General features: G+C 57.7%; 1 long non-coding RNA gene across 2 annotated transcripts; it reads left to right on the forward strand.

The window, feature by feature from the left end:
* Positions 1–495: 495 nt before the first annotated feature.
* On the forward strand, positions 496–1,777 carry LOC125173669 (uncharacterized). 2 transcript variants are annotated; one of them, XR_007155111.1, is made up of 3 exons: positions 496–640; positions 1,329–1,406; positions 1,579–1,777. It is a non-coding gene; the product is annotated as an uncharacterized LOC125173669 (long non-coding RNA). The 2 variants fall into 2 exon arrangements; XR_007155110.1 differs by having other exon boundaries at positions 496–588.
* The last annotated feature ends 8,637 nt before the right edge of the window (positions 1,778–10,414 follow it).

The raw sequence follows: 10,414 nt of genomic DNA on the forward strand, positions 1-10,414 counted from the left end.
AAATGACAGGAAATTCAAAGTTCAGCGTCCATAAAGAAAGCCTGTTGTTCAGACACGGCCGTGGCCATTCCTTCCACAGTGAACAAGGCTGCCGTGGCTGTGCCGTGGCAGAGTGGAGCGGTGGCCACAGATGCCGCGTGGCCTGCAAACTTAAACTTTACGGGGAAATTGTGGGGCTTTGTGATCTGGTGTTGCAGAGAGACATAGCGGAGAACAAGACAGAAATCAGGATTCCAGCCTGCTGGGCTGTCCGGCTCCAGAGGTGGCCTCTGAGGGCAGGGGCCCTTGGGAAGGTGATCCTCTCCCGCTTCTAGAATTTCTCCAGTTCCTCTTCCCTGGAGCAGAGTCAGCTGTCACGAGGGAGCCAGTGACCTCCGAGACCAGGCCCTGCTCCGTGAGGCTCCCTCACAAATCCTCTGGGAGAGGTGATGCAGGCCATGGGGGGCCACTTGGAACATTCTCTCTGGTCTGGTGTTTATGACGTCACCGGGGCTCCAGGCCGGGAAGGAACCACACCTTCAGCGTGCCCTTCTCGGGAGCACATTCTCTCTCACCGGTGGGGCGAAATCTCCCTTTACCTGGAATCAGGTTTCGTTGTTTTGTTTTTCCCTTTAGGAGCAAACTGTTCACTTAAGGGCAGGTATAAAATCTTGTTTTCTTTTCTTTCTTTCTTTCTTTCTTTCTTTCTTTCTTTCTTTCTTTCTTTTCCTTCCTTCCTTTCTTTCTTTCTTTTATTCCTTTTGTTTTTTTTTTAATTTTTTTTATGTTTGTTGATTTTTGAGACAGAGACAGAGCATGAACGGGGGAGGGGCAGAGAGAGGGAGACACAGAATCTGAAACAGGCTCCAGGCTCTGAGCGGTCAGCACAGAGCCCGACGCGGGGCTCGAACTCACGGATCGCGAGATCATGACCTGAGCCGAAGTTGGACGCTTAACCAACTGAGCCACCCAGGCGCCCCTATTCTTTTTGTTTTTAAGTTTATTTACTTATGTTGAGAGAGACAGAGAGAGTGGGGAAGGAATAGACAGGGAGAGGGAGAGAGAGCGAGAATCCCAAGCACATTCTGCACTGTCAGCACGGGGCCCGACGAGGGACTCCAACTCAGGAAACCGTGAGATGGTGACCTGAGCCCAAACTGAGCGTCGGATGCCTCACTGACTGAGCCACCCAGGCGCCCGTTTTCAACTTAGTGTTGTGGCTCCAGGGTGGAAACGGCCTCCGTGTTTGTGCCCTACACATCACCTAGCGCAGAGCTTGGCTCGTGGAAGGCTCTGGATGAATGCTGGCAGATAAACGAACGAATGAAACGCCACCCTTTCCCCCAAAGTCATAGACTATTCCCGAAAAAAGGAATCCCTGAGAAGCAATCTTCCACGGGAACCCTGCCACCAAAAAACTTTCAGAGGTGGGCCTGGCACTCTTCTGCGCGGTGGGGGCGGGGGGGGGGGGAGTCTGGCTGGGCACTTGCGGGGTCTCTGAGTGGTGCCAGCGGCAGCACGTGGCAGGACTGGAAGAGCAGGTGCCGGAGGCATGGAGGCAGGACGTGTCCAGAGAGACAACTTCTGCTCCCTCGCCAGGAAATGGAAGGACTGGCAGAGGAAGGGGATTGTCCCCGGAGTCATAACTCATCTCGCCTCCAACTCGGGTCGAGGCATCGATGAATCTTCATCCTCTGGCTCCTGTGCTCCCTGGCTAGCCGCTGCCCACGCCGCTGTTCACACCTTCAATGGCATCCAGGGGGGATGGTTCCTTCTGGGAGCCTCAGAAATAAAGAAGAATGAGCCGAAGGGGTTTCTGGTCCTATCTCTGCCAACGTCACCTTCTGAGCTCCTCTCTGCTCACGGAGGCCCAGACACTGAATCAAAGCTCATGGGGCCAGCTGGCAAGAGGCAGGCAGAGAGGCCTGACCCCACTGCCTCAGCTTCTCTGCAAATCAGAACCAGCCGGTGAGGAAGGGGGGACGACGGACAGATGACCTCCTCCGACAGTGCGTCCCAAGACATTTGGTTCATTCATTTATTCAGCAGACATGCACTGAGGCCTTGCTGTGGCCCAAGCATTGAGCTGGTCAGCAGTGAGCCGGGCACAGATGTGGCTTGAAAGGACCCCCGTTTGACCGTGTTGGGCGGAGAGGAGGCATGGACAGGCCATTGAAAACACCGCACAGGCCGGTGCTGGGACTGAGCCATACACAGGGCTGCGGGGAGCCCCGGATGTGGCTTCCAGCTGGAGGAGAGGTGGGGCAATTAGTCAGGGGAGGCTTTCTGGAGGAGGTGATTCCTGAACCGTGTGATAAAGGATGAGTAAGCATTTGGGGGGGAGGTCAGGCTGGGGGTGATGAGAGCATTCTGGGCAAAGAAGGCAGGAAGGTGTGTGCCCAAAGTCTGGAGAAAGTATCATGGGTGTGCACGTGCACATGCGTGTGTGTGTGTGTGTGTGTGTGTGTGAGTTGCGTGGCTGGCATATTAAATGAGAGCTGGGCCCTACAAAGGATAAAGGAAGGCAGCAAGGGGCTGATCAGGATGGCCTCAGGCTCCTTGCTAAGGAGTTGTGTTTATTCCAGAAGGGATGGGGAGGTGCAAAGACAGGAGAGTGAAATAGAGTCACGTCTGCCACGGGGACTGTGTGGGTTCCATGTCACGGAAACCGAGTTTCAATTACCTTGAGCACAAAAGGTAGTTATCAGCTTTCAAAACTGCGGCGTCTGGGGACAGCTCTGCCTTCAGGAAGAGCTGAATCCAGGTGCTCAGCCCATGTCGGCAAGAACTCCGCCTTTGTCTCCACCTCCCTCCGTGTGGGCTCCATTCTCAGGCGGGCGCTCCCCGCACCGCAGCAACAGAGGACCCCGGCCATTCCTGTCGCCCGGCCCGGACGCCTGCTCCAGGGTGAGTCCTGCGGCTGCTCTCATTGGCTGGAAGTGAGTCACGAGCCCATCCCCGAGCCAATCAGGGCGCCCAACTTGCGAAGCTTGGGTCACGTGCCACCTGCGGGCGGTGGGTGGGGGCGGACACGCGGATTGAGGGGCGTGGGGTGGGATGCCGTCCCCAAAGTGAAATACCCGCGCTCCGATCAGGAACCGGGAATTGAGGGGCCGGCCGGTGAAAATAACAGACGTCCAGTCACATACTGTATGATTCCACTTACAGGAAGTGTCCGGAAGAGGTGAGTCCGTAGAGACGGAATGAAGATTGGTGGATGCCAGGGGCTGGGAAGGAGGGAGGTGGGGAGGAACGTTTAATGGTAAGGGGTTTACTTTTGCGGGGACGAGTGGGAAGTAAGTAGAGGTGATCGTTGCACCACAGGGTGAATAAACACTCTGCGAAGTGCCACTGAATTCTTCCCTCTACAATGGTTCATTTTATGTTATGTGAATCTCACCTTAATACGAAATAAAAACACAGCAGCTGTCCGTCCGCAGGGATCCTAGGATGCGCCCTCATTCCACAGGGCCTGCTCGCTGGTGAGACTCCTTTTCTTCCCTTTACTCCTGCTTGCTCCCTTAAAAAAAATTTTTTTAATGTTTATTTACTTTTGAGAGAGAGAGAGCGCGCACTAGCAGGGGAGGGGCAGAGAGCGAGGGAGACACAGAATCCCAAGCAGGCTCCAGGCTCTGAGCTGTTAGCACAGAGCCCGATGGGGGGGCTCGAACTCAGGAACTGTGAGATCGCGATGTGAGCCAAAGTCATACATTTAACCGACTCAGCCTACCCAGGTGCCCCCTGCTTTCTCCCTCCTTAAACCTCAGAGAGTTTGGGGCCTGCAAGCAGATTGTAAGTCAGAGGTAATTCTAGGCACGGTCGCCCGCAGGGCCACTGCCCGCGGCAGGGGCCCCGCGGAAACCTGGGCCACTGGTCCAGAAGCTGAGCTCATGTATTTTCGTGGGACCTGGAAAAGGAGGCCCGGGTGAGATGCCAAGGACGTCTTGTTCACCAGCTGTACCTGTTTTGCTCGGGGCTCTGGGCCGTGGGACGGAGCTGCGCTGCATGGGGCGCGTGGCCGGGACCCCCGCTGGCAGGGAGAGCGAGCGCTGGGTCTCCACGGTCGCTTGGCACCGAGGAGGCGCAGGTGACGCCAGCACGGGAACGGGCTGGGCCTGGGGAAAAGCTCTTTGCGCTGGAATGGAAAAGGGGAAAGAGGGTTTTGGCTCCCTCTCTGGGCCTTTCCGCATCCCCCATGCTGGGGTTTGGGCAGAGCCCAGAGCTGCCTTGGGGCTCTCCCAGAACGAGCCTGCCTTGGCTCCTTCAGGAACGGGAGTTTGAATCCAAAGCTGACCTTGGGTTGCTCAGCGCAAGCTGCCTGCCGTGGGCCCAGGGCTCCTGGTCCCCGCGGGGCCCCAGCGGGGCTCGCCTGGCGTGGACGGGGGGGACGAGTCTCCCCGGCTGAGCTGTGCTCTCTGCTCCTACCTTGAGCCGGAGACCGGCTGATCTCCAGTCCGGGGTCTGGTCTCAATGGATGCGTCTGGGATTCTCAGGACGCGGTGTCGGACCCGTCGGTACCTGCCTGTGCCGAGTCACACGCGGTTTGGGGCCTTGTTTACGGTGTGGCTCTCCCCTCCCCGCCAGCCAACTGGGTCAGAACCCGCGAAGGATTTTACAAGCTCCTGGCGGGGATTCGCCCGCAACTGAAGCTGGAGAATGATTGGCGTGTGGGACCGTGCTTTGCTCCCGGGAGCTGAGATTTCCCACGTGGCTCCCCTCCTGCTTGGGTGTGTCCGGGTGTCAGCGGACGCAGCGGGGTGGGTCGTGGCACCACGTGGAATGGGACGGACTGAAGAACAACCACTTTGCCCGTTCCGTTTCCTCATCGGTAAAAAAGGGGATCCGCCAATCCGCCTCCACCCCTGGGACCTTACTGGGAAGTCGGGCCTTTGCAGATGTAATCGGTTAAGGATCTCCTGCTGACATCACCCTGGCCTGAGGGTGGACCCTGAATCTGCCTGCTGGTGTCCTTGTAAGAAGACGAGAGGCCACACAGAGAGACGAGAACAGAGGGGAGAAGGCCACCCGAAAGCAAAGCGGAGAGTGGAGTCATGTGGCCAAAAGCCACGGGATACCTGGAGCTTCCGGGAGCTGGAGGCGGCCAGGAAGAATTCTCTCCCGGAGCCTTTGGAGGGACCGTGTGGGCCTGCCGGCACCTTGACTTCTGAACTTGTGGCCTCCTGGACCCGGAGAACTGATGTATGTTGTTTTCCTCGCCCGGGTTGTGGCACTTTGTCATGGGCCGTCCCGGGAGACAAAAACGCCCCCTCAAGGGACAGCTGTCACCGCAAGCATTGGACACACAGCACATAGGAGGTGTCCCGTGAACGACCGCTAACATCACTGTGCTGCCTGTGGCCCTGCAGGGGCCCAGCGGGTCAAAAGGAGCATCGCCAGCGTCCGCGGGGACACCCGGCCCCCGTGGTGCCCTGTGTCACCCCACGCCCTCCTGGCTGCCTGCGGCTGGAGCCTTAGGAGGACCGAGCCGGAGGGAGAGAGAACAAGGAGGCAGCTGGGAAGGGCAGCCGTGGGCTGAGGGTTGAGGTCTGCGGGAGGAATGTTCACCGCCATGAATCACGGCTTCCAGGCCCCTCTCAGCCTGCTGACACATCACGCCCCAGGGGGAGGGCAGCGATGACCTCATGCCGGTGGTCACACACTCCGGGCTCCTCCCAGCACCGCCCAGGGCTCAGCGTTTGCCCAGAGGGAGCTGTCCCCACCCCACCCCTGCCCAAGTCTGTGTGCTCTCTCCTCCCTCACACACACAGCAGGACGAGCTGACCTTCGGAGCCAAGACTTCGGTGGAGGTTTATTATCTGGATGCTTTTGGAACGGGCCGGGCGAGCGCGCTGAACATCTGCGTGGGGAGGGCCTGCTGGGAGGAGCTTCGAAGGGACTCGTTCCCAGGGCCGGAGTCTCACTCTCTCGATGGCCTACAGACGGGGACACCGAGGCCCAGAGGAGTCAAGGGCTCGCTGTACGCCTCCAAATCCGAGGCCTTTTTGGTTGCAAAGAGCGAGGATTGGAATTCAGGATTTATCTTGGGCAAGACTCTGTTCTGCCTCCTGGACCAGCGGCCTCATCTGCTCGGCCGCCGCCGTGCATCTCCCTTCCCCGGCTCCCGGTCCCTGGACGTACCCTCTAGAAACGACTCGATTTCCTTTGCCCTGGCCTTCCGAAAAGCAAGCAGGGCTGCTGATAGCAGTGATCTTAGCTCTACGAGCTGCCCCCGTGCGCGCCCCCGCCTTCAGACACGGAGAAAGTTTTCCCCAGGCCCCCGATTCGGGTTCCTGGCCACTGTATCGCCAGACCACCGTGAGCAAGAATCTTAGGAGAGTCTATTGAGACAGGACATCTAGCGTGGAGATGCTCATGGGTCCCTGAGCATCTGGGGCACGTGCAGCCCCTAACCTATCTTCTGTCCTAGCTGGAGAGACCTAGAGACTTCGGTGAGCTGAGCCACCGCGGTGCATGGGCTTTGACCAGGGATCTGGGACAACAGGCTGGGCCGCTTTGAGCTCCCCAAGGCTCCTGCTTATTTATGTTACCATTATAACTCGAAGCCAATATTTGAGCATTACCAAAGCAACAGCCCAAATTCTCCAGCCCTTGGCCCCCATCCAGCCCCACACGGTGGGGACGGCGCAGGAGGGAGGAGCAAGGAAAATGAGTCAACCGTGCCCCCCACCTCCCAACCACCTGGGAAAACAGCGACCCAAAAAGCAGGTCTCAGCTTCTCTTGCGGGGCAGCTCTTCTCTTCCGTGGTCCTACGACTCTGCGCTTTGCACCCGAGCAGAACCAAGTCAAGCAAGACCTCGGTCTCCCAGGATTTTATTTTACTTCTGTTGTACAGTTGGAGCCAAGAGGTTTTTCAGACTTCATATCGGCATTTCATGTGGCGAAGAACGTGGACGAGCCATAAGGGTTCAATTTTCTTGTCACCGGCCGGATGCATCTTTCGCCAGGACCCAGACTAAGCAACGGCACACGGGCGGCACCCTCTCCCCAGGCCCCCTGGTCCCCGCTCCTCGTTACTGGACCCCCAGGGGGTAACCATTGTGCTCGCCACTCACGGCCTCGCTTAGTTTTGCCTGGTTGTGTACTTTGTATACATGGAATCATACCCTATGTTCTCTCGTGGACTGGAGCCAATGGCATTTTCGGTTCTCGAGAGACCTGAGTGGCCCTTCTCGCCAGCAGCTCTGGGGAGGGGAGAACACAGAGAAGGCACCTTCCCTGTCCCACAAGCCAGTAGGTGTCAAGACAGGAACTGGAAAGCGTATATAGAAGGGGAGGGGGCAGACAGTGATCTTGACTTAAAAAGAAAGGCACACTATCCTTTTGTGCCCCGTGTAACTGGCGTTTCTATCTGGTGTCCGGGGAAAGAGACAGGAGGGGAAGAGTAGAGTCACAATGAGCTCGATGGCTGGGGTCTCCGGAACCTGGCCCCCCCCCCCCATCCTCAGTTTTTCTGGCGGGATGCTGGGGCTGCCCGCATCCTCACTGTCTCCGGGGAGGCTCTCCTCTGCCGGGCTGGCTCCAATAAAGCCCCTGGGTTTATGCCTGGGCGGCACAGGGCACAGATGTACCAGCTGCGGCCCCCGTGTGTCCCTGTGGTGTGGGTGCTCCTGGGCTCCTGGCCGCCTGATCGGTGGCCCCGTGCGGCTCCCCCCCAGGGCTGCCTTGGATTTCAGTGTGTTTTGGTCCCAGGACTGGGGAGTGGGGGAGGGGTAGTCCTTGGTGCTTCACAGCGCGGGGGCCACAGGGAGCCTCAGACTATCTGCAGAGAAGACCCAGCTTAAGAAATGTCCCGTGCGTCGCAGACGGCTGCCTTTGTGAACTATGATAACCGTGGCATGCTCAGGAAAATGAAAGGGAAGAAATAAAGGCCATTCAGGCCCCCCCATTTCTTTTTTGTTACTGGAGTCAACGGTCACAAAATTGGTCTCACAAGATAGAATGGGACCAACCTAAAAAGGGGAAAAGGGCATTTGGGGATTCTCAGCGTTTACTTTTTTTTTTTTTTTAAGTTTATTTATTTATTTTGAGAGAGAAGGAGCAAGCAGGGGAGGGGCAGAGAGAGAGACAGAGAGAGAGAGAGAGAATCCCAAGCAGGCTGCAGGCTCCCAGCTGTCTGCACAGAGCCTGACACGGGGCTCGAACCCACGATCCATGAGATCATGACCTGAGCTGAAGTCAGACACTTAACCGACTCAGCCACCCAGGCGCCCTTCTTGGTATTTATTCTTGATCGCTACCCCTGTTTTGATGTCCTTGCGACAAGCTGTTAGCTGACCAACACAGGCCAGTGGGTCACCTTTGTACCGGCACCACCCTGAACGCCCTCAGCTGACCTTGTCAGGTCTCCGTGGTTTGTATCTGTCTGTGACCCCTCCTCGTCTCCTCGGCGGCCCCATCTTCTTCCTATTTCTTTATATGTTGCTTTAGCGGAAGTGAAAGAGATGTGAGCCTCTGCCCACCCGTTTTGGGATCCTTGTATAAGACCCTAAGCACACAGGCCACGCTCTCTTCAGTTTCTAGCAGATTCTAAGGAGTTACGCTTCACTTCTTTCTGCCTTCTGTGGCTTCTCTCTCTCAGATGTGGGACAAGGTCCCTCCAGAGCTGGGTTGGAGGATTATACGGTTGACAAGAAGACGGTGCCACACTCCGATCCTCTCTCCTCCCTTTGCGCCCACCCACGTGCTATACGGAATCCTGGCCCCCCAGTGTGACACAGGCACCCCTAGAGCGGGAGGAGGGATCATTTACCCCCACGGTCCAGTCCTGAGCCCACACGTCCCGGGCTTTTCCTCTCTGGAAGGCTCTAGGACCCCAGGGGGCTGGCAGCTTTGTTCCAGCCGAGGTGACCACCAAGCCCCCTGTCCCCAGTGCGCCCTCTGCCCTCGCAGGATATCGGTGATCTCAGCGCCTCTCACTGCAGGGAGCTGTCTGAGGTCGCTCAGCCCCTTCCTCCTTACCGTCTGGCCATCTCTCCCACGGCCATCTACTGTGTGACCAGCCTCCCCCAAGGACTCTGACTCATCTGACCCCAATGTCACGAGTACGTGTGGGACAACACACGGGAAGGGGGATGGCGAGGAGGGCGGAGTGCGTGTTCTCCATGAGATGGGTCTAACCGGGGCTTCTCTCGGGCTCGGTGAGGACGGCGTCGCCCCGGCCAGAGACCCAGGCAGAAACAGGCGGCGCTGGGATTTACGAGCTGTCACCGTCCCTGCGTGTACAAGCCGGCTTGCTTTCCCTTTCCTCTCCTCATTATTCAGCTTTGGTTCTGTTTAATAACCCTGGCCGCATACTTCTCTAAACCAAACCAGCTGCTTACTAGCTTTTTATAAGCAGCAATAAAGACGGCGAAGACCCAAGGGCCCTTTGGTCTCCAGGAGGCCGAGGAAGAGGTTGAGGGCCCCGGAGGGGGCCTGCAGGGGACGCGTGGGCGGGGCTCTGTCCTCCTGCCGGCGGCTGCCTGTTCAGAGCCCGGTGTCGCTGCCGAGGATCTGTGGCCGGCGCTCCACTGCTCCCCTTCCTGCGGCCACATCATAGGACTTGGGGATCACCTGCCTCCTGCGGGATAAGGAGCTGGTGCAGAGGCGCTGGGAGATGATCCGGGCTCGCGAGGTGCCAGGAGGTCACTCTGAGGGAATGTTCTGAGCCGTGAGCGAGCCCAGGAAAAACAATTCGACAACAATGCCGAGTGCCTAGGTGACAGAGAAAAAAAAGAGGAGCCTGTTTGGGAACAGATTTCGGTCTCGGCTTCCAAGGCATTAGTAATTCAAGCAGCAGTGAGTGTAATATTTACTTGGGAAACTATGAAAAGTCTCTAACAATGTTCTTCTCGAAGCTTTCATCATGGGCTTGCTGGGTTCCGAGTGCAGCCAGCACCCTAATCACAAACAGAGGTGCTCGCTGCCATCTGGCAGAAAGGGGTCAGCGCGCTGCGTCCGCGGGGACCGAGGCCCTCCGCGTGCCAGGCTCCTCCACGCGGGCCCCAGGAGGCCCAGGACGACGGGTCCCACCCAGCCACTGCCCCAGGGACTGCGCACCGCTTGGAGAAAGAGCAGGGCCAGGGCTGCTGACGATGACGGTGTCTGGCCCAGTGCTTTAAGCATTTTTCAACTTATTTTATTTTTCGGTGGGGGAAAAGGGCGGGAAGCAAGAGGGAGGGTGGCCAAAGATCCCGGTTTGCCTGGAACTGAGAGGGTTTCTGGGCTAAAGAACTTTATGTTCTACAACCAGAGAATTCCCAAGCAAACCGGAATGAGCTGGTCACCCTGGTGGGAGGGGATGTCCACGGGGTAGGAAAAAGCACAGAACTTCGATCAGCATGTACGGTTCCCCCCACCCCCCGACTCGAGGTTTGTCCCCTCTGGGAAGTCAGGTCACCTGCCAGCGCTTGCCTGTAAAAGAGGTCAGACCCG

Source organism: Prionailurus viverrinus, chromosome C1 (genome assembly GCF_022837055.1).
Source record: "Prionailurus viverrinus isolate Anna chromosome C1, UM_Priviv_1.0, whole genome shotgun sequence".
NCBI classification, from domain to species: Eukaryota; Metazoa; Chordata; class Mammalia; order Carnivora; family Felidae; genus Prionailurus; species Prionailurus viverrinus.